The sequence below is a fragment of the Chiloscyllium plagiosum genome, unplaced genomic scaffold (genome assembly GCF_037043375.1).
Source record: "Chiloscyllium plagiosum isolate Xiang-an unplaced genomic scaffold, Cpla_swu_hap1 HiC_scaffold_22, whole genome shotgun sequence".
Taxonomy (NCBI): domain Eukaryota; kingdom Metazoa; phylum Chordata; class Chondrichthyes; order Orectolobiformes; family Hemiscylliidae; genus Chiloscyllium; species Chiloscyllium plagiosum.
In genome coordinates, this window is record NW_028270160.1 from 43,210,662 (window position 1) to 43,235,458 (window position 24,797).

Consider the following 24,797-nt stretch of genomic DNA (forward strand, 5'->3'; position numbering starts at 1 on the left):
GTGTGAGACTGACTGGGCTACACAGCACTGTGTCTTCCCCACTGGCAGATGATTGCTGACAAGTAGAACAAGCTGCCTGTCTTTGTGTTTGCGCTAAACAGCCAGGCAAGACAAAAGTACAGTGAGTGTTTAAAGTTTGGCAGAGAGTACAAAACTTAAAAAGTGAACATAATGGGAGGCATGGATGCTTTGAGTGTCTAGCTAGATGCTGAGTGAGCAGGCGGCACAGTGGCTCAGTGGTTAGCAGTGCTGTCTCACAGTACTAGAGACCTAGATTCGATTCCAGCCTTGGGTCACCAGCTGTGTGGAGTTTACATGTTCTCCTGAGTCTTACAGTTTCCTCCTACAGTCCAAACCAGTGTAAATTTGATGGATTGGCCATGGTAAAATTGTCTGTAGTGTCCAGGAGTGTGAAGGCTAGGTGGATTAGCCATAGGGAATGTGGGGTTATAGGGGTAAGGTGGGGGATTTGGTCAGGGTTGGTTGCTGTTCAGAGGGTCAGTACAGACTTGAATAGCTCAATAGCCTCTTGCTGCACTGTAGGGATTCTATGATTCTAAATGAGCATGGAGCCTGGACCAAGACTCTGAGCTGGGCACCCCTGTTCCTGCCCACAGAATATCTTTGTAGTTGCATCCCAATGATAAGCTTTCAGTGTGCCCTGATATTCCATGAGAGTGGTTGGAGATGTGCCATGTGGCATGTAGAAACTGGTATGTGTTAGAGGCCAGTGTCTACAGGCATGGAGTATATCCAGAGACATTGATGCCAGGCATCCAGGACGGAGAGCTGGAGGACTTTCATATGGGGAGTTCTGTAGTTTCTATCTGGGGGATGGAAGAATGGGAAACTGAATATTAACAATGCATATTAACAAGATTAGGTAATGATGGTGATAATGAGCAATATTTTGATAATAGGCCTCTCACTGTTCACTAGCGAGAATCTTGACTCGACGAATGGAATTTAGTTGGAAAATGCGACATGTTGCTCGTGACATAATGGAAGATTTTGCCTGACCAGTCATGCGGTTCTCATAAATCCTTCACCATAGCCCACATTGTTTAGGATCTGGGACGATTCTGCTGCCTGATAATTTCTACAGCATCAATTTACTAGGTTCTTTAAAATTGTGTTCCTTTCCACACAGATGTGTACATTTCCTGTGCTGAATCTGGTGGTGTTCCTGACCGAGACTTTAATTTTCATAAAGTGGTGACAAGTCCAACATTGATATTCATCGTTGATTTGTTTTTAACTTTATAATTTAAATTTACTGGCTCCTCAGTTCTTGTGATGTTTTTCAAATATTTTGAGCAAGAAAAGAGTATCTTGGGATTAGTGATTCTGTTGTGTCTATCACTGACTAGAACATTGTGTCAAAAACAACAGGACAATCCTTCGCAGCCCATTTAGCTGTTAAATAATAACCACAGCAGGGTAGCAGATGGCTAAAATTCTGTTCCATTGGTTAATTTTAGTGGCAAGTTAGTCATGTGTGTAGACAGTGGTGCAACATTTGTAGGAAGTATTAACTAGCTGTGATGAATCTCCATTGCATAATCTACATATTTTTATAGGGTTTATAGATCTGCATGCATTGATTTAAAATATCCATCTGGAAAGGAATTTCTGTTGTTCTTTTGAGGGACAAGGCCCAACAATTTAGGAATGAGACCAGTGTGTATTTTTGTGTAAATAAACCTTATATTTTCTGTCAGGTTTAACTTACTTAGCTAACTATCTTTGGCCTGTGATAGACTGCTTCTATACGTGTAAGGTTGGTATTGCAGGAGGAAACAAGTTAAAATACAAACCAGAAACCTCCTTAAGAGCTATATCTTGTCTATTGCTGTAATGTTGTAAGTGCATGGTAGAAATAATTGCCATGGTTTTGCTGTTTTATCAACTACAAGGATATCGGTGCTTGCCATCATTCATTTGTAAAACTGACAGCAACTTCTGATGTTTGCACATGCGCAGATAAATACAGAAACCTGGAAATTGCTATTATTGAAACCCTGCTCTTTCATAGGTTGCGCAATTGGACAATCTTTCACAATCTACATAGAGATCACTGTCAATGTGTAAATGTAAACAGATTACCCGCGATTATTGCAGTAAAAACAAATGAAAAACATAGAATTTATTCAATCAGAACCAACTGTGGTTTACCACTGTAGTAACTGCTGAATAATCCTTCTAACCACAAAGATTTAATCAGACAAATGTAGAGATTCAGTCCTTCAAGGAAATAAATAATGTTGTAAATTGAAAAGAAAATACTAGTCTTGTGTATAATAAAACAAAAAAAAAAATGCAGAGACTGAAGATCTGAAACAAAAACAGAAGTTGCTGAAGAAACTCAGCAGATCTGGCTTGTCTCCTTCTATCAAGCCAGAATTGGTCAGAGACCTCGAAGTGAAGGAGCCATTGGGAAGTAGTGACCATAATACAATAAGCTTCAATCTGCAATTTGAGAGGGAGAGGGTACAGTCGGAAGTGACAGTACTTCAGTTGAATAAAGGGAACTATGGAGCTATGAGGGAGGAGCTGGCCAAAGTTCAATGGTGCAATACCTTAGCAGGGATGACTGTGGAGGAACAATGGCAGATATTTCTGTGTATTATGCAGAAGTTGCAGGATCAGTTCATTCCTAAAAGGAAGAAAGATCCCAGGAGGAGGCATGGGCGGCCGTGGCTGACGAGGGAAGTAAAGAAACATATAAAGTTAAAAGAGAAAAAGTATAACATAGCTAAGATAAGTGGGAAAACTGAGGACTGGGAAGCTTTTAAAGAGCAACAGAGGATTACTAAGAAGAAAATACGCAGAGGAAAAATGAGGTACAAAGGTAAACTGGCCAAGAATATTAAGGAGGATAGTAAAAGCTTTTTTAGGTATGTGCAAGGCAAAAAAATGGTTAGGACAAAAATTGGGCCCTTGAAAACAGAAACAGGGGAATATATTACTAGGAACAAAGAAATGGCAGAGGAATTAAATGGGTACTTCAGATCTGTGTTCACTGGGGAAGATACAAGCAATCTCACTGAGGTAACAGTGGCTGAAGGACCTGAACTTAAGGGAATTTATATTTGCCAGGATTTGGTGTTGGAGAGACTGTTAGGTCTGAAGGTTGATAAGTCTCCGGGGCCTGATGGTCTGCATCCCAGGGTACTGAAGGAGGTCGCTCGGGAAATCGTGGATGCGTTGGTGATTATTTTCCAGAGTTCAATAGATTCGGGGTCGGTTCCTGAGGATTGGAGGGTGGCTAATGTTATACCACTTTTTAAGAAAGGTGGGCGAGAGAAAGCAGGTAATTATAGACCAGTTAGTCTGACCTCAGTGGTGGGAAAGATGCTGGAGTCTATTATAAAGAATGAAATTACTGCACATCTGGATAGTAGTAACAGGATAGGACAGAGTCAGCATGGATTTATGAAGGGGAAATCAAGCTTGACTAATCTTCTTGAATTTTTTGAGGATGTAACTCTGAAGTTGGACGAGGGAGATCCAGTAGATGTAGTGTACCTGGACTTTCAGAAAGCTTTTGATAAAGTCCACACAGGAGGTTAGTGAGTAAAATTAGGGTGCATGGTATTGGGGGCAAAGTACTAGATTGGATTGAAAATTGTTGAAACTTTATTGCTGGAACAGCACAGCAGGTCAGGCAACATCCAGGGAACAGGAGATTCGACGTTTCGGGCACAGGCCCTTCTTCAGGAATGAGCAGAGAGTGTTCAGCAGGAGAAGATAAAAGGTAGGGAGGAGGGACTTGGAGTAGGGGCGTTGGAAATGTGATAGGTGGAAAGAGGTCAAGGTGAGGGTGATAGGTCGGAGTAGGATGGAGGCGGAGAGGTCAAGAAGAAGACTGCAGGTCAGGAAGGCGGTGCCGGGCTGGAGGGATTCGGCTGAGACAAGGTGGGGGGAGGGGGGATGAAGAAACTGGTGAAGTCCAAGTTCATCCCCTGTGGTTGGAGGGTTCCCAGTCGGAAGATAAGACGCTCCTCCTCCGACCGTCGGGTTGTTGTGGTTTGGCGGTGGATGAGTCCAATGACCTGCATATCCTCGGTGGAGTGGGAGGGGGAGTTGAAATTCGTGCTACAGGGTGGTTGGGTTGGTTCGTCCGGGTGGCCCAGAGGTGCTCTCTGAATCGCTCCGCAAGTAGGCGGCCTGTCTCCCCAATATAGAGGAGGCCACACCGGCTGCAGCGGATGCAGTAGATGATGTGGGTTGAGGTGCAGGTGAATCTGTGGCGGATATGGAAGTTTCCTTTGGGGCCTTGGAGAGAAGTGAGGGGGGAGGTGTGGGCGCAAGTGTTGCACCTCCTGCGGTTGCAAGGGAAGGTGCCGGGAGTGGAGGTTGGGTCGGTGGGGGGTGTGGATCTGACAAGGGAGTCGCGGAGGGAGTGGTCTCTACGGAAAGCTGATAGGAGAGGGGAGGGAAATATATCCTTGGTGCTGGGGTCTGTTTGGAGGTGGCGGAAGTGACGGCGGATGATGCGCTGTACATGGAGATTGGTGGGGTGGTAGGTGAGGACCAGTGGGGTTCTGTCCTGGTGGCGGTTGGAGGGGCGGGGCTCAAGGGCGGAGGAGCGGGAAGTGGAGGAGATGCGGTGGAGGGCACCGTCGACCACGTCGGGGGGGAAATTGCGGTCCTTGAAGAAGGAGGCCATCTGTGTTGTACGAATTTTGAACTGGTCCTCCTGGGAGCAGATGCGGCGGAGACGAAGGAATTGGGAGAATGGGATGGCGTTTTTACAGGGGGCAGGATGGGAGGAGGTGTAGTTACAGGTAGCTGTGGGAGTCGGTTGGTTTGTAGTAGATGTCAGTGTTGATTCGGTCGCCTGAGATAGAAACAGAAAGGTCTAGGAAGGGGAGGGAGGAGTCCGAGACTGTCCAGGTGAATTTGAGGTCGGGGTGGAAGGTGTTAGTGTAGTGGATGAACTGTTCAACCTCCTCGTGGGAGCACGAGGTAGCGCCGATACAGTCATCAATGTAGCGAAGGAAAAGATGGGGGGTGGGGCCAGTGTAGTAGCGGAAGATGGATTGTTCCACATACCCTACGAAGAGGCAGGCATAGCTGGGGCCCATGCGGGTGCCCATGGCTACTCCTTTTGTTTGGAGAAAGTGGGAGGATTGGAAAGAAAAGTTGTTCAGGGTGAGGACCAGTTCGGTCAGTCGAAGGAGGGTGTCGGTGGAAGGGTACTGGGTGGTACGGCGGGAAAGGAAGAAGCGGAGTGCTTTGAGTCCTTCGTGATGGGGGATGGAGGTGTACAGGGACTGGATGTCCATGGTGAAGATGAGGCGTTGGGGACCGGGGAAGCTGAAATCCTGGAGGAGGTGGAGGGCGTGGGTGGTGTCACGAACGTAGGTGGGGAGTTCTTGGACTAATGGGGACAGGACCGTGTCAAGGTATGCCGAGATGAGTTCGGTTGGGCAGGAGCAGGCTGAGACGATGGGTCGTCCGGGGCAGTCAGGTTTGTGGATTTTGGGCAGGAGGTAGAAACGGGCGGTGCGGGGTTGTGGGACTATGAGGTTGGAGGCGGTGGATGGGAGGTCCCCTGAGGTGATGAGGTTATGGATGGTCTGGGAGATGATGGTTTGGTGGTGGGGGGTGGGGTCATGGTCAAGGGGACGGTAGGAGGAGGTATCTGCGAGCTGGCATTTGGCCTCAGCGGGGTAAAGGTCAGTGTGCCAAACTACTACTGCGCCTCCCTTGTCAGCTGGTTTGATGGTGAGGTTGGGGTTGGAACGGAGGGAGTGGAGGGCTGCGCGTTCCGAGGGTGAGAGGTTGGAGTGGGTGGGAGGGGTGTGGGAGTTCAGGTAGCGGTTAATATCGCGGCGGCAGTTTGCTATGAAGAGGTCGAGGGCAGGTAGGAGGCCAGCACGGGGTGTCCAGGTGGACGGGGTGTGTTGGAGGTGGGAGAAGGGGTCGTCAGAGGGTGGGCGAGAGTCTTGATTGAAGAAGAAGGCACGGAGGCGAAGGCGGTGGAAGAATTGTTCGGTGTCACTCCGTGTATTGAATTCATTGACCCGAGAAAGTGTGGGAACGAAGGTGAGACCTCTGCTGAGGACTGATCTTTCATCCTCAGAGAGGGGCAAGTCTGGAGGGATGGTGAACACACGGCAGGGCGGGGAGCTAGGACCTGGTGTGGGAATGGAGCTGGATGTGGGGGCGGGGTTAGGCCTGGGGGCGGGGACAGAGGTCAGCGTGGGGGCGGAGTTGGACATGGTGATGGAGACCGGCGGGGGGGCGGGGTTAGGCGCGGTGACGGAACTCGGCCGGGGGGCGGAGTTAGGCGTGGTTGCGGAACGCGGCGTGGGGGCGGAGTTAGGCGCGGTGACGGAATGCAGTGGGGGGGTGGGGTTAAGCGTGGTGACGGAACGCGGCGGGGGGGCGGGGTTAGGCGTGGTGACGGAACGCGGCGGGGGGGCGGAGACACATGCGGCGATGTGGTCCAAATGTAGATTGCTGACGTCACTGGGGGCGGAAGTAGCTGCGGCGACCACGGAGACAGAGTTCTTCCCCATAGCCGCGGAGGTCGCCAATCTGTTGGCGATGTCTTCATGACGATCGCAGAGCGGGTTGTCTGTGCGGCGATCCCGGAGGCGGTTGTTTGGGCCGCGATCATGAAGGTTGCGAGGTCGGTGGGGGCGGAAGTGACGTCATCGTCGTCGGCGTCTGCGGCTATAGCCGCGGGCGCTGTAGCGGCCGCGTGTGTAATGGCGCCGGACTGGTTTCGGAGGCCGATGGAAGTTTCTGGAACGGTTGAGGAATCCGGAGTTTGGGGGTAAGTGCATGAACGTTTTTGGTACTTACTGCCTTTAATTTCCGATATGGCTAGAAAGAACTGTTTGTTCAGTCTATGGATTCTTCTGTAAATGAAGAACAGTAGAGGTCCTTTACAGGTCTGTGAGAGAGTTGTCCTGAGCTGGGGTAGGTCGAGTTGCAGGGAATGTAGGTACCGGCGCATGGCTGCAAGCGTGGAGTGGAGGATCCGGAGGGAGGTCCGTTGCTGGAGGCTGCGGATTTGTTGCAGGTACTGGTAGTCCTGGTTGGGTCCAAATTGTGTTGGTCGGAAGGTGATCTGGAGTCCATGGGGGATCAGTCGGTTCCGTAGGCAGGTGCTGAGAAAGGAGATATGGCTGTGGTAACGAGTCTGCTTCAGAATGTGGCTGAAGAGCTTCTGTGCAGAGGAGATGACCTGGGGTGTGCAGTGAGAGAGGGACTCACTGAAATCTTTGTAGAGAGAGGCAGAGAGCTTCTTCAAGGAAGGCATCCTTGTAAGAGGATTCGCAGTAGGTTGAAATCTTTGAGGAGATTGGTTGGCTAATAGGAAACAAAGGGTAGTGATAAACGGCTCCATTTCGGAATGGCAGGCAGTGACCAGTGGGGTACCGCAGGGATCTGTGCTGGGACCGCAGCTTTTTACAATATATGTTAATGATATAGAAGATGGTATCAGCAATAACATTAGCAAATTTGCTGACGATACAAAGCTGAGTGGCAGGGTGAAATGTGATTAGGATGTTAGGAGATTACAGGGTGACCTGGACAAGTTAAGTGAGTGGGCAGATGCATGGCAGATGCAGTTTAATGTGGATAAATGTATGGTTATCCACTTTGGTGGCAAGAACAGGAAGGTAGACTACTACCTCAATGGAATCAATTTATGTAAAGGGGCAGTACAGAGAGATCTGGGTGTTCTTGTACACCAGTCAATGAAGGCAAGCATGCAGGTACAGCAGGTAGTGAAGAAGGCTAATAGCATGCTGGCCTTCATAACAAGAGGAATTGAGTATAGAAGCAAAGAGGTGCTTCTGCAGCTGTACAGGGCCCTGGTGAGACCACACCTGGAGTACTGTGTGCAGTTCTGGTCTCCAAATTTGAGGAAAGACATTCTGGCTATTGAGGGAGTGCAGCGTAGATTCACGAGGTCAATTCCTGGAATGGCAGGATTACCTTACACTGAAAGACTGAAGCGACTGGGCTTGTATACCCTTGAGTTTCGAAGACTGAGAGGGGATCTGATTGAGACGTATAAGATTATGAAAGGATTGGACACTCTGGCAGTAGGAAACATGTTTCCACTGATGGGTGAGTGCCGAACCAGAGGACACAGCTTAAAAATACGGGGTAGACCATTTAGGACAGAGCTGAGGAGAAACTTCTTCACCCAGAGAGTGGTGGCTGTGTGGAATGCTCTGCCCCAGAGGGCAGTGGAGGCCCACACTCTGGATTCATTTAAGAAAGAGTTGGATAGAGCTCTCAAAGATAGTGGAATCAAGGGTTATGGAGATAAGGCAGGAACAGGATACTGATTAGGAATGATCAGCCATGATTATAATGAATGGCGGTGCAGGCTCGAAGGGCTGAATGGCCTACTCCTGCACCTATTGTCTATTGTCTATTGTCTATTGTCTAAGATTAGAGTGGTGCTGGAAAAGCACAGCAGGTCAGCAGCGTCCGAGGAGCAGGAAAATCATGTTTCGGGCAAAAGCCCTTCATCAGGAAAGTTAATGTTCCTGCTCCTCGGATGCTGCCTGACCTGCTGTGCATTTCCAACACCACTCTAATTGAGACTCTAATCTCCAGCATCTGCAGTCCCTTCTTTCTGCCCTTTGTCTCCTTCTGTGCCCTGTCTTCAGCACAGCCAACCCATGGTCCCCAATGTCAGCTTTTCTTCCTCCCTGGCTTGCTATCAACCATCCCTATGTCTGCCTAATAATCCCTCTGTCTCTGTGGGCTTCATTTTCTCCAATCTGCTCACTCCCTCACCCACCAACCCCTGTTTCCAGCATATATACCTAGCTTCTGGATCAGTGGTGCTGGAAGAGCACAGCAATTCAGGCAGCATCCGACGAGCAGCAAAATCGACGTTTCGGGCAAAAGCCCTTCATCAGGAATAAAGGCAGAGAGCCTGAAGCGTGGAGAGATAAGCTAGAGGAGGGTGGGGGTGGGGAGAAAGTAGCATAGAGTACAATAGGTGAGTGGGGGAGGAGATGCAGGTGATAGGTCAGGGAGGAGAGGGTGGAGTGGATAGGTGGAAATGGAGCTAGGCAGGTCGGACAAGTCCGGACAGGTCAAGGGGACAGTGCGGAGTTGGACGTTTGAAACTAGGATGAGGTGGGGGAAGGGGAAATGAGGAAGCTGTTGAAGTCCACATTGATGCCCTGGGGTTGAAGTGTTCCGAGGCGGAAGATGAGTCGTTCTTCCTCCAGGCATCTGGTGGTGAGGGAGCGGCGGTGGAGGAGGCCCAGGACCTCCATGTCCTCGGCAGAGTGGGAGGGGGAGTTGAAATGTTGGGCCACGGGGCGGTTTGGTTGATTGGTGCGGGTGTCCCGGAGATGTTCCCTAAGGCGCTCTGCTAGGAGGCGCCCAGTCTCCCCAATGTAGAGGAGACCGCATCGGGAGCAACGGATACAATAAATGATATTAGTGGATGTGCAGGTAAAACTTTGATGGATGCGGAAGGCAGCCTAGCTATCAGTTCTTAAGAAGGGTCACTGGACTTAAAATTTTAAGTCTGTTTTCTCTCTACAGATGTTGCCATCCCTGCTGAGCCTCTCCAGCTTTTTCTGTTTTCGTATTTCTTGTTTGTATTTTACTTGCTTATGTTTATCACTTCATCCTATTTGTGTACACTCATCTTTATTTCCTTTTCCTAAACAATGATTTTAATGTCATTTATATTTTCTTTTCTTTCCCTACTTCATGACAGAGCGAGAAGAAAACAAGCCAAAAGCAGTGACAGAAGCTGCCAGACATGCAGTTCAACAGTAATGAAAACATGAAAAAGAGGCTGAGAGATGGCAGAGAGCGATCAGAGTGAAGAGAGAGCAGAACAAATACAAACTCAGAAACATAAAAGAATGACAGCTATCTGGACCTGAACTCAATATGAACTTTTATCCACACATCCATACCATCACTAAAACCTTTAATAAAGCACCTATTTTCACCTGTGGAACATTGTTTGATCATCACTGTCTTAGTTCATCGGCTGCTGAAACCTCATCCCTGCCTTTATTACCTCTTCACCTACTTCCTCCACGTTCTCCCAGAAACCTCCCATTTTTGATCTGATATAACTCTGTTTATTCAAAGCTCTCCTACTCATACTTCACTTGCACGAGGTGTCATTCACCACTGTGCCTGCTGCCTCATATTGGCTTTTGGTCTGCCAGTGTGACAACTTTCAAATCCTCATTCCTATTTACTGTATCCCAGCAAGTTTTTGTTGGTGGATGGACAAATGTTTCAAGTCCATGAGGGATTGAGAAAAACAGGTGACAAAGAAAATAAAAAATAAACAGAAAACACAGAAGAAAAAGGAACATAAAAAAAGGAGAAAACCGCAGGAAGAAAAAGATACACAAACTTAAAAGATCTCCTCAACAATTCAAGAATGTAAGAACACAATCAGAGAAAAGTAATAGTCACAAAGAGAGGAATGTCCACAAAGATTGAGGGTGCAATTTTCCCCTGCCTACTGATGATGTGAGATGTGGTGAGAATGGGGAATGATTAGTTGAGTTTGGCCTGGAGAGATATGGTCCATTTCTTGCCTCCTTGCCAATGTAGTTCTTGGCAAGGCCAGGAAGCACCCTGGGGTCTTTGCTGATCTGACACCAGTCAATAGTCTCAACTCTCCACCTCCTCGACTACATAACGCCCTGGCAGGTGAGAAAAGTGGATGGTTTTCTGCTTACACAACCAGCTCAGCGAATCTCACTGATCCACTTTTAACAACCTGATTGATGTGTAATCTGGTGAGCATTGTGGCAGTGGGAGGTGGAAAGTTAGTCAGCACCTAATTAAACCCAACTCAACAGTTAGTCTTGAAAGGAGAAAATTGTGGGCAGAAATTCTACTGCTAGTGGAGGAAATTAAGACACACAACATATCTATCATTTCAATAAAATATTCCTCTGATGTTTTTGAATTTGGAGAATGAGATTTACAACTACATATTGTCCTAATTGAACAGGTTATTTGGACTGTTACGTTTCATGCAATTAAAGCAAATGCAAATTCCCCATTCTGCTGAAGCAATTCCATAAAGTTTTAAAACCAAAATGATTTATATTGCTTCTAGCTGCACAAACTGTAGGCAGTTCTTGTCCTGTAATTTTGTTTTTATGGTTATTGGGTAAGATAATTGAATTACTCCCCATCTCCCCTTATGTTATCATCTTCTGTTCATGAGCTGTCTCTTTGGCACCTTGTAATTATCTTGCCTTTAAACAATCAAATTAGATTATCAATTCCAATATAAAAACCTTCTTAAATCTAAGATATAGCTCCCCTGAAAGGACCTGATATTTATTTTGTCAATAGCTCAGAGCAACAGTGTCTCAGGTGTAATCCTCACTCTGCTGAATTTGCTGAAGTTAGAAACAGTAGGCTAACAATGAGATTGATGGAATTGGTATTAGCACCTCTGGACAGGAGAGGGAAAATCTGTCATGATTCCTGTTAATAACCATCATCCAGTTTCTCCATCGCTTGAGATATTCAAGACTCATCTTGAAATTCTTTCTATTTAAGAGTTTTCTTATTGAGATTATTGCAGCAGGTCATGCCTGATTTAGCTAGTGATGCCCATGTATATTGAGTCAGAGTAATACAGAATGGAAACAGACCCATCATTCCAACCGGTCCATGCTCAATATAATCTCAAACAAAACTAGTCCTATGTGCCTGCTCCTGGGCCCATATCCCTCCAAACCTTTCCTATTCAATGTCTTTTAAATGTTGTAACTATATCAACAATCCACCACTTCCTCAGGAAGTTCATTCCACATACAAACCACCCTTGGTGTAAAAACATTTGCCTCTCATGTCTCTTTAAAGTTTCTCTCCTCTTACCTTAAAAATGCACCCCCAGTCTTGAAATTCCCAATCCTATTAACTTGATCTATACCCCTTATTATTTTATAAACTTCTATTAATCTCTTATGCTCCATTGAAAAAAAGTCTCAGCCTTTCTTGATAATTCAAATCTTCAACACCTGGCAACATGGTGATAAATCTCTTCTGAACCCTCTCCAGCTTAATAATATTCTTCCTATAACAGGGTGACCAAAACTGGATACAATATTCCAGAAGAGACTTCACCAATGTCCTGTACAACCTCAACATGACTTCCCAACTCCTATACTCAAAGGACTGAGCAATAAAGGCATGCGTGCCAAGTGCCTTGTGTTGGCAGAATACAGATGCCAGTCTGTAATGCCAACACAAAGCAGAAAGAAGTATAGGTAACTGACAGCAAGATAATTAGTAGTGATGCTCTCTGCTGAATAACTAGGCAATTGTCAAAGCTATTGAGAGTTGTTCCATTTGGAAATGACAGCAGAGGCCATTCAGTCTCTGTGGAATTGAATCTGATCAAGGAGGTTTTAGAAAGGAACAACTTTTAAAGTAAAACCCTCTATTTTCCATTATTCATCAGCCCTAAGTAGGAAGAAAACCCAAAGATGAACAACTTTATTTAGCATGTAGCTTTCCTCAAATTCATACTAACAATTTAACAGATATATCAACCATTTCAAAAAAACCTGAATCAACTGATTAAGTGCATGAATTATTCAGGTTATAATTACCTGTCCACTGTCCAGTATCTTTCCAGAAATTGTTATTGGTTTCAGAATAGGTTTAAATTTAATGTAAAGCCAGAAAATATAAACCTCTGGATATCGAATGGCAAGGGAATTTGATGCCTCCCCGACTGACTTACACACTGAATCTCAAGCATGGTAGATTATTATGGCTCATTACACCACTGCACAGCAATTGGATTATACATTTGGAATCAAAGGAGACCATATATAACTGCATGAAAGGATGATGTTTTAGGATTGAACAGCCTTGGTGAACTTGTTCTGATTTCAACCTACTACTCAGAGTAGCTCATTCAACCCAGCAGCCTACTCTCTGCTTGTAGCTCCTCTGTAGTTGATTGCAACATAAACATGACCTGACAATTCTCAACAGTCAAATCTTATTCATATCCCAGTAATCAGATTGATAGCTCAGAAAAAAAAGACTTACGGAAATTCCCAGGCAAATTAAATGGAATAAATTTCAAATTCAGTGAGAGCAGGTTTATCTAGTCAAGATTTTGACTACTGTGGACACTACTTAATGCAGATAGCAGGGCTTACAGCCCCTGGTCAAGGTACTACCCACAATGCCACAAGACCGTCAAGGCCTGCAACTGAAGCAGCCCTGGGATTAAGGATCCGGGTGGTGGAAATTCCACCTTCCAAGAGTTGCTGGTCAAACAGATCCTGGTAGCTGTGAACTACAGGCAGCATCACAGGATGAGTGATGGTGGCTGCTTGTAATGCAACAAGCAGAGGTCTAAGATTACCCTTTGGTGTGGGGGTTGGCAGGGAGGACAGGCTAGCAATCTTCAGGCACCATACCTCCCTCATATCTGACTTCACAATGACAGGTCCCTCAACTAAGCACTGTGTGTCTTTAAATTACAGGTGTCCCTCCCAACCATACATCTTGCACACCTCAATGAGCTTGGAGCCCTGAGCCCATAAACATCCCAAACAGAGTTTGCTCTTGTGGCTCCCTTTTCTATGACTGCCATACCTGCCATTGGTTAAATACCAGCAGAGATGGAATGAGGTCCTTAAATGACCATTAACCATCTATTGTAATCTAATTCTAATTTAAGCACCTTAATTAAAGGCTGGGCATGAAGGCTATCCATGAGCCCACTACCCAGTTGAATAGCCAATGTTTCCACATTCAGGTTGGCTGAGAGCATTACATTCTTACTATGCATAGGCTTGTTCCATTTCTATAATCATAAATCTTGCTGAAAAGCTGATGATATTGCAGACGGACTTCAGACAAGCTACAAAAGTATGATTTTTGTTCCCACGTTGATCATGGAGATAAATCAAGACCTTTGACATGGGATCAGAAACAATGAACAGGACTCATTTCAGCATATCAAATGCATTTGCTTAAAATAGTCAAATCTGGAAATATACAATCCATTTTTTCCCCTTTATGTGATCATAAAGTCAATATGGGGTAAATTAAACAAAGCATAATCTTATCTCTGTAACAAGCTAATTTACATACTCGGGTCCCTCTCAAAATCTGGAAAGTCTACTTGTTCTCAGGATTCCAGTTCTGTCTTTGGCAATTGTTGGTGGTTCTGAATACAGACTAAATTAGTTTGCCCTACGCTGGAGTAGATGGATACAAAGTGTAGAGGGTGAACTTCGTCCCATTGTTGTGAACCGATCATTGTGCTGGAATGGCCTGCCCTCTGATCTTTGGAGGTTCAGCTGATGCTTGGAAAGGAGCTAGAAGGCCCAGATTAATGTGGTACTTGAAAGAAAGGCAGACCATTTCAGCCTTGTTGACTGGCCTTACTGGCACTCTTCCTTCAGGGGAAGGTGTCAGCATTGCCAGGCCCACCACCATTTTCCTTTGGTTGCCATTATCTAGATTTTGCTTGGCCAAGTCCTGGGGAACTGAGGCTATTGGGCAAGAACTCCCACCATCCCAACTTCTTTTAAATGAAACCATTGAAATCACTGCCCTCAATTGCTTCAATGTTGCTGATAATTGGGAACACCAAAGCCATTTGTCACAATCTTATAGGAGATTGAGCAGCATGGGCTATGGTGGGATTTCTAATAGTGGGACAAGATATCCAGTGAGATCTATCTTGACATCAGAAGCATCTCACTCCATCTTCCATGTTTTGACAAGCAGTGAGGTGACTTTCTCACTAAGTAGCAACATAGTAGCCAATTAAGAAGGAGTATTGCTTATTAAATGCCAGCCTAACTCACCTCATTAGTATTCAACGTTAGACTTTACCAAACCTACCAAACAAGCTAGACATCGATAAGACTCAATGTGGACACCAGAGCGTGTAGCTGGTGGATTCAGCTCATTACATGCTCTGAATGTCCTCCATATTACACTCAACCAAAGTACAGCTGATGGCACAATCCACTGGCACAAGTCACACACACACACAAAACTCATCAGCAGACAATAGGATCTGATACATCCAAAACCTCACAGCCAACTTGAAACCTCTCCATTGTAAGTGTAGGCTGCTTAGGAAACACAGACTTGCATTACAGGGGCAGATTCACTGTGTGTGCAGTGACAGGTACCTAGCTCATGGAATGAAGCAGGCTGCATTTCAGATTGACTCGCTTGGTCTCACTTAGTTATCACTGATCTGCATGCTCCCAAAATCCTTACCTTTAAATGCCATGGCATTCATTGCCTGTGAGCATGTTGGCATCTCAACCAGAGCCAGAGAATACTTGTACTGTTGTGTCAAGATGCTCTTTAGAGGAGACAGACAGACAGGCTGCTTTTCATGCGGCAGCAACCTAGCAACCAAATGGTCATGTTGGCCATGAGAGCCTGGTCCTCGGTCCTGTCAAGTTGGGAGCTGCTGTTGGTCAGGCAGCCCAGTACCATCACTCACGAGAACTGTCTGCACACAGCCCAGCGGATTGGCCACTTTCAATCTTATACTTTGGTTGCTCGTGGTGGGGAAATCTATTCCAGGTCAGGCGGGGAGGAGAGAATGTTCGGTTCTGCAGCAGCCAGCACCTGCAATTGGGGGAATTGAGTCCTGTCAGTCAGGGAGATACACTGCTCTGGTATCTGGTCAGTCAAATCGAGGGGCTGCTTAACAAGCTGATTGGAGTTCGAGAGTGAACGCAGTCCTGGGTGTCCATTTGTTGATCCTACATGTGCTTTCATGACTGAGGAGGGAGTATAAGGACAGTGGGGATCATTTCCAGGATCATTCAGGTTACTCTTCAGAGGGTTGGTGTGGACTGGTTGGGCCAAAGGGCCTGTTTCCACACTGTAGGGAATCTAATCTAATCTAATCAATAATACTGGAATTTAGGGCAGGAGGGAGGATATTTTTGGTGAGGCTCCATATGAGAAGGATGCATGGAAAGAGGCTATTGGGTGGTGCAAGGCAAAAGGGGACATGGAGGCTTTGGTGACAGAGTTCACTGGTGATCAGGCAGGGTCTTGTGCTGATGTTGCCATTGTGGACAGCGTTCACTGCCATCACTTTCCATTCTCTTGATGTGACATGCTATGGCAAAATGGCTGAGGTTGATGCACGGTGGGGGTGGGGGCAGGGGCAGGGGCAGGGGGAGGGGGAACAGTGTCAGTTTGATAGGCAAAAGCTTCAGATCTATGTTTGTTGGATGTTAAAACATTGAAGGAACAAAGACATGGAGTGGGTGATTGCAAGGTTCAGCTACATTTATTATGTAATCACTTCATTGTCCTTTTGTAATGTATATTGTGTGAGAGTGCTTAGGGTTCAGATGCCGATTTGTAACATGTCTTTAGTGCTTGCAGATTGAACATGGCCATCTCAGTAATGTGGAAATGAGCCAAAAGGTCTGTGCATGAGAGGAAGTCACTATTCATGCAACATTATTCAGTACAGACTATCGCTTGATCATCTGTCATGTGAGTATTGAATGCAGCAAGAAGTTAAGCACTTTATATGGGTCCAGGATAAGAAGGGAATTGTATGCTGCAGGCACTACCCTCTTGATGACTTTGGGTGGTCACTCAGCTGGCCTAGCACCTTCACCAAGATGGTGCACACTCTGAGTCTAAGGCTGCGTGAATGGTAGAGACATGGCCCTTGTTATTGGGGTGCAGCACTGTCTCACTGCATGGAGGAATGTACTCAACCCTCATCTGCAGGGTGTGCCACCAATGTGTCTTCTAAATACTCTGTATAGGGTTTGCTGCATCATGCTGGTGTACTGTGCTTTATTCAGTTGGAGTGGGTAACAAGGTAACGTGCTGGATGCTGAAAGAGTGGGCCAGTGGGAAAGTCTTCTGAGAATAAAGAAATTGGGGAGGAGGAAGCTGTAGTTGTCTATGACAGAGCTCAGGTTAGCAGACAATCATAGAATGGAAAATAGTTGTTGGTCATGGTGCCAAAATCTGGTTTGTCAGGTGAACTTCAACCCCGACTGGTTTGTTTGTGTTCGCTTTTACCATTAAATAAGTGCTCATGCATGCATTCATCTGATTTCCTGCCTGCCTGTGATGTTCCTCTACTGGATATGAGCCGATAGTGGGCACACAAACAAGACAGGGCTGACTTGGTGGGTGTTTAGCTGCTGGGTTACTAGGGACAGGTAAAGTATGTGGCGTGGTTATTTTACCAACTAGGATGAGAGATTGGCACTGTAAGTGTGCCGTGCAATTATGTTGCCAGCAAGAGACAACATTGAATTGCCAACACTTGTCCAGGGCACAGTAGGCCTTCAAAGATGCTGTAGGTTCAAGGAATTGCTAGTCTGTTCATCGATATCCAAGTTGTTCTGGGAATATTCAGGATTCTCTTAAGGTAGATTTGCAGGTTGAGTAGCAGTTAGGAAGGCAAATGCAATGATGGCATTTATTTTGAGAGGACTTGAATATAAAAGCAGGGATGTACTTCTGAGGCTTTATAAAGCTCTGGTTAGACCACATTTGGAATATTATCTGCAGTTTTGGGCTTCATATCTCAGGAAGGATGTACTGGCCCTGGTGCAGGTTCAGAGGAGGTTCATAAAAATGGTCCTAGGAATGAAAAGCTTGATATATGAGGAATGTTTGAGGACTCTGGGTCTACACTTAGAAGGATGAGAGGGAATCTCATTGAAACTTACAGAACGCAGAATGGCATGGACACAGTAGATGTTGGGAAGATGTTTCCATCGGTAGGAGAGACTAGGATCTGAGGACACAACCTGAGAGTGAAGGGAAGACCTTTTAGAATGGAGTTAAGGAGAAACTTCTTCAGCCAGAGAGTGGGGAATCTATGGAATTCATTGACACAGAAGACTGTGGCAGCCGGGTCATTGTGTATATTTAAGACTGAGATAGATAGGTTCTTGAGTGTCAAGGGATCAAGAGTTACCGGAAGAAAGTGGGAGAATGCGGTTAAGAAACTGATCAGCCATGATTGAATGGCGGAGCAGACAAGATGGGCTGAATGGCCTAATTTCTGTTCCGACGTGTTATAGTCTGATTTTCTTATGACATAGGTGATGCCATAGGATTAGGCAGGGGAGATAGACAACATGGTATATTTAGAGTCAGCGAGTCATAGAGATGTACAGCATGGAAACAGACTCTTTGGTTCAACTCGTCCATGCCGACCAGATATCCTAAACTAACCTAGTCCCACTCGCCAGCACCTTACCCATATTCCTCTAAACTCTTCCCATTCATATACCCATCCAGATGCCTTTTAAATTTTGCAATTGTACCAGCCTCCACCACTTCTTCTGGCAGCTCATTCCATACACGTACCACCCTCTGTGTGAAAAAGTTGCACTCTAGTTCCTGACTCCCCTACCCCAGGGAAAATACTTTGTCTATTTATCCTATCCATGCTCCTCATGATTTTATAAACCTCTATCAGGTCACCCCTCAGCTTCTGACACCCAGGGAAAACAACCCTAGCCTATTCAACCTCTCCCTGTAGCTCAAATCCTCCAACCCTGGCAACATCCTTGCAAATCTTTTCTGAACCCTTTCAAGTTTCACACAGGAAGGAGTTTAGAGTTGCAAGGAATATTCCAAAAGTGGCCTAACCAAAGTCCTGTACAGGTACAACCTGATCTCCCAATTCCTATAGTCAATACTCTTGACCAATAAAGAAAAGCATACCAAATGCATTTACCACCTTTCTTAAGTAGTAGCACCACGTTAGCCAACCTCCAGTTTTCCGGCACCTCACCTGTGACTATCGATGATACAAATATCTCAGCAAGGGGCCCAGCAATCACTTCCCTAGCTTCCCAGAGAGTTCTAGGGTACACCTGATCAGGTCCTGGGATTTATCCACTTTTATGTGCTTCAAGACATTCAGCACTTCCTCCTCTGTAATATGGGCATTTTTCAAGATGTCACCATCTATTTCCCTACAATCGGTACGGTGGGCGGCACGGTGGCACAGTGGTTAGCACTGCTGCCTCACAGTGCCAGAGACCCGGGTTCAATTCCCGCCTCAGGCGACTGACTGTGTGGAGTTTGCACGTTCTCCCCGGGTCTGCGTGGGTTTCCTCCGGGTGCTCCGGTTTCCTCCCACAGTCCAAAGATGTGCAGGTCAGGTGAATTGGCCATACTAAATTGCCCGTAGTGTTAGGTAAGGGGTAAATGTAGGGGTATGGGTGGGTTGCGCTACAGCGGGTCGGTGTGGACTTGTTGGGCCGAAGGGCCTGTTTCCACACTGTAATGTAATGTAATGTAATCTAATCTAATCTATACCTTCCATGTCCTTCTCCACAGTAAACACTGATGCAAAATATTCATTTAGTATCTCCCCCCTCTCCTGGCTCCACACAAAGGCGGCCTTGCTGATCTTTGAGGGGCCTTATTCTATCCCTAGTTACCCTTTTGTCCTTAACATATTTATAAAAGTCCTTTGGATTCTCCTTAACCCTATTTGAAAAAGCTTCTCACGTCCTGTTTTTGCCCTCCTGATTTCCCTCTTAAGTATACTCTTACTGCCTTTATACTCTTCTAAGGATTCACTTGAGTTATCCTATCCATCCTATCCTATCCTATGCTTCCTTCTTTTTCTTAAGCAAACCCTCAATTTCCCTATACCTCCTAGCCTTTCCTTTCACCATAACAGGAATATACTGTCTCTGGAATATACTCTCATTATTTCATTTCTGAAGGCTTCCCATTTTCAAGCCATCCCTTTACCTGTGAACATCCGCCTCCAATCAGCTTTTGAAAGTTCTTGCCTAATTCCTTCAAAATTGGCCTTCCTCCAATTTAGAACTTCAGCTTTCAGATCTGGTCTATCCTTTTCCATCACTATTTTAAAACTAATAGAATTATTGTTGTGGTTCTGTTCGCCGAGCTGGGAATTTGTGTTGCAGACGTTTTGTCCCCTGTCTAGGTGACATCCTCAGTGCTTGGGAGCCTCCTGTGAAGCGCTTCTGTGATCTTTCCTCTGGCATTTGTAGTGGTTTGAATCTGCCGCTTCCGGTTGTCAGTTCCAGCTGTCCGCTGCAGTGGTCGGTATATTGGGTCCAGGTCGATGTGCTTATTGATTGAATCTGTGGATGAGTGCCATGCCTCTAGGAATTCCCTGGCTGTTCTCTGTTTAGCTTGTCCTATAATAGTAGTGTTGTCCCAGTCGAATTCATGTTGCTTGTCATCTGTGTGTGTGGCTACTAAGGATAGCTGGTCGTGTCGTTTTGTGGCTAGTTGGTGTTCATGGATGCGGATCGTTAGCTGTCTTCCTGTTTGTCCTATGTAGTGTTTTGTGCAGTCCTTGCATGGGAATTTGTATACTACATTGGTTTTGCTCATGCTGGGTATTGGGTTCTTCGTTCTGGTGAGTTGTTGTCTGAGAGTGGCTGTTGGTTTGTGGGCTGTTATGAGGTAAAAACAATGACTGTAGATGCTGGAAACCAGATTCTGGATTAGTGGTGCTGGAAGAGCACAGCAGTTCAGGCAGCATAGAAGGAGCAGCGAAATCGACGTTTCAGGCAAAAGCCCTTCATCAGGAATAAAGGCAGAGAGCCTGAAGCGTGGAGAGATAAGCTAGAGGGGGCTTCAAGAAGAAGAACACCTATACAATGTATTCGCCAAAAACGGATACCCGCGCAATTTCATCAACAGATGCCTAAGTGAAAGACAATGGAATGAGGACATGCCACAACCCAAAGGACTAGCCAGTTTACCATACATCAAGAGTATTTCTGAACTGACAACCAGACTACTGCGACCACTAGGACTCATAACAGCACAAAAACCAACAGCCACTCTCAGACAACAACTCACCAGAACGAAGGACCCAATACCCAGCATGAGCAAAACCAATGTAGTGTACAAAATCCCATGCAAGGACTGCACAAAACACTACATAGGACAAACAGGAAGACAGCTAACGATCCACATCCATGAACACCAATTAGCCACAAAACGACACGACCAGCTATCCTTAGTAGCCACACACGCAGATGACAAGCAACATGAATTCGATTGGGACAACACTACTATTATAGGACAAGCTAAACAGAGAACAGCCAGGGAATTCCTAGAGGCATGGCACTCATCCACAGATTCAATCAATAAGCACATCGACCTGGACCCAATATACCGACCACTGCAGCGGACAGCTGGAACTGACAACCGGAAGCGGCAGATTCAAACCACTACAAATGTCGGAGAAAAGATCACAGAAGCGCTTCACAGGAGGCTCCCAAGCACTGAGGATGTCACCTAGACAGGGGACGAAACGTCTGCAACACAAATTCCCAGCTCGGCGAACAGAACCACAACAACAAGCACCGGAGCTACAAATCTTCTCATAAACTTTGAACACCTAATAGAATTATGGTCGCTGGCCCCCAAACTGTTCCCCCACTGACACCTCAGTCACCTGCCTTGCCTTATTTCCCAAGAGTAGGTCAAGTTTTGCGTCTTCTGTATTAGGTACATTCACATACTGAATCAGAAAATTGTCTTGTACACACTTAACAAATTCCTCTCCATCTAAACCCTTCACACTATGGCAGTCCCAGTCTATGTTTGGAAAGTTAAAATCCCCTACCATAACCACCCCATTATTCTGACAGACCTCTGAGATCTCCTTACAAATTTATATCTCAATTTCCTGCTGACTACTCGGGGGTCTATCATACAATAAGGTGATCATCCCTTTCTTATTTCTCAGTTCCACCCAAACAACCTCCTTGGATGTATTTCCAGGAATGTCTTCCTTCACTACAGGTGTAATGCTATTCCTTATCAAAAAAGCCACTCCCCTTCCTCTTTTGCCTCCCTTTCTGTCCTTACTGTAGCATTTGTATCCTGGAACATTAAGCTGCCAGATCTGTCCATCCCTGAGCCATGTTTCTGTAATTACTATGATATCCCAGTCCCATGTTCCTAACCATGCCCTGAGTTCATCTGCCTTCCCTGCTAAACCTCTTGCATTGAAATAAATGCAGTTTAATTTATCAGTCCTACCTTGTACTCTGTTGAAAAATGGGGTACTGGAAAAACACAGCAGGCCAGGCAACATCCGAGGAGCAGGAGAATCGACGTTTCGGGCATAAGCCCTTCTTCAGGAATGTCCTCACCCATAACAATTTCTCCTTTGATCCTCACCCATAACAATTTCTCTGTTCTCTGCTTTGTTCCTTCTGCCCTGACTGTTTGACTTGCTTCTTTTCTCAACTGTACCAGTCTCAGATTGATCACTTTCCTCATTATCACCCTGCGTCCTACCCCATCTACCTTACTGGTTTAAATCTTCCTGAGCAGGTCGAAGAAATCCCCCTGCCAGTATATTAGTCCCCTTCCAATTTAGATGTAATCCGTCCTTCTTGTACAGGGCACTTCTACTCCAAAAGAGATTTCAATGATCCAAAAATATGAATCCTTCTCCCATACACCAGCTCCTCAGCCATGCATTCATCTGCTCTATTCTCCTATTCCTACCCCGACTAGCCTCCAGCACCAGGAGTAATCCAGATATTACTACTCCCGAGGACCTCCTTGTTAAATTCGTACCTAACTCTCTATATTCTCCCTTTAAAATCTCATCCTTTTCCCTTCCTATGTCATTGCTTCCAATGCGCACAATGACCTCCTGCTGGTCCCTCTCCCCCTTAAGAACATTCTGCACCCTCTCTGAGACATCCTTAATCCTGGCGGCAACGCACCATTCTGATATTTCACTGCTGGCCACAGAAACGTCTGTCTGTGCCTCAGACTAGAGAGTCCCCTAACACAATCAATCTCTTAGAACCCGACGTATCCCTCATTGCATTACAGCCAGTCTCGAAACCAGAAACTTGGCTATTCATGCTACATTCCCCTGAGAATCCATCACCCCCTACATTTTCCAAAACAGCCTACTTGTTTGAAATGGGGATAGCCATAGAAGACTCCTGCACTAGCTGCCTCCCTCTCTTACCTTTCCTGGAGTTAACCCATCTATGTGGCTGTATCTGCAACTTTTCTCCCTTCCTTTAACTGCCATCCAGCACATTCCCTTGCTCTTGTAAATTCCTCATTGCCTCTAACTGTCACTGCAACTGATCAATTGGATCTGATAGGATTTGCAACCAACGGCATTTATTGCAGATATAATCCTCAGTAACACATAAACTCTTCCTAAACTCCCACATCACCAAGAAAAGCATGTCACTTAAGTAAAGGCCATTTTTGGCTCTTCGAATCTGCAAACTCAGAAAATAGCACCATCTTATTCCTATCCAAAACAGGCTAACTTAATAGTTATGGCTTATATTTTTAAGTTTAATCAAGAGACATATCTCAAATAAACATATAAACAAGAAATAACCCACTCTACTCACTATTATAGATTTACAGCAAGGCTATACTTAAAACTATTTATTAGAGAGAAGAAGGTTGTGAGGTGACTTAATTGAGACATATAAGGTAATCAGAGGTTTAGATCGGTGGACAGTGAGAACCTTTTTCCTCGGATGGTGATGGTGAACACAAGGGGACATAGCTTTAACTTGAGGGGTGATAGATGTAGGACAGACGTCAGAGGTAGTTTCTTTCCTCAGAAAGTAGTAGGGGCATGGAAAGGACTGCCTGCAACAGTCATAAGACTCACCAATTCTATGGATTTAAATGGTCATTGGATAGGCACATGGAATATTGTAGGTCCGATGGGCTTCAGATCGGTTTCACAGGTTGGCAGAACATCAAGGGCAGAAGGGCCTGCTATAATGTTCTATGTTCTATCAGTTTCTGTGCTGTCACCTCTCCCAAATAAGTTACTCCAAGATTAGTTGTGAATTTCACTGTCTGTTAATTTTCCTGGATGCACTCCAATGTCCAGCGATTCATGAATTCAAACAGCAAAGGCAGGAACTGCGCAAGCTGACTGCTGTGTTAGTTAGTAGTGTGGGTTTCTTTCTCTCGCTCGCTCTCTCTCTCCTGCACGGACTTGACCATGTCCTGCCTTTATCTGTAGCTCTCCCGTTTAAAAGTGCTGTTGTTTTGACTTATTTTTTTCTCCAAAATTTCTAAAACAACGCAACAGCTGCTCCTGGAATTTGACGAAATCACCTCCAACATCTAAAATATCTCAAAAAAAGAGCATCGTTACAGCCAGACTTTTTTCCTGTCCTCCGTCTTGGATAGAGCAATAAAACCTGATGCTATTCATACTTAAATTCAGGTCAATGTCGTTAGCCAATTTCTAAACCCTCACCATAATTCCAGTCCAGACCCACATCCAGTCTCAGTCACTTTCTCAACCTAAAGAACATAGGAACATAAGAACTAAGAGAAGGAGGAGGCAGTTCAGCCCCTTGAGCCTGCTCTGCCATTTAATACTATCATGGTTGATCTCATCTTTGCATCAACTCCACTTTTTTTGCCCACTCTCAATAACCCTTCAAGCCATTACTAATTAAAAATCTGTCGATCTCCTTCTTATATTTACTCAATGTCCTAGCATCCACTGCACTCTCAGGTAGTAAATTCTACAGATTCACGACACTTGGAGAGAATTAATTTCTCCTTATGTTTTAAACCTGCTATCCCTTATTCCAAAACTGTGACCTTATGTTCTAGGATGCCCTACCATCCTCTCTACATCTACTTTGTCAATTCCCTTTCACATCTTATATACTTCAATTAAATCTCCTCTAATTCTTCCAACCCCCAAAGAGTATAGGCCTAAACTGCTCCGTCTGTCTTCACAGCCCTCATCTCTGGAATCAATCTAGTGAACCTCTGAA

At 45.5% G+C, this 24,797-nt stretch overlaps 1 protein-coding gene across 1 annotated transcript in view; it reads left to right on the top strand.

Annotated features, from left to right (window-relative positions):
• Nucleotides 1-9,799, top strand: part of kndc1 (kinase non-catalytic C-lobe domain containing 1) — a 354,394-nt gene extending 344,595 nt beyond the window's left edge. The window contains exon 32 of the transcript XR_006314907.2: nt 9,722-9,799. The gene's annotated coding sequence lies outside the window, so the exon portion shown is untranslated. The remainder of the gene's footprint in view (nt 1-9,721) is intronic.
• The last annotated feature ends 14,998 nt before the right edge of the window (nt 9,800-24,797 follow it).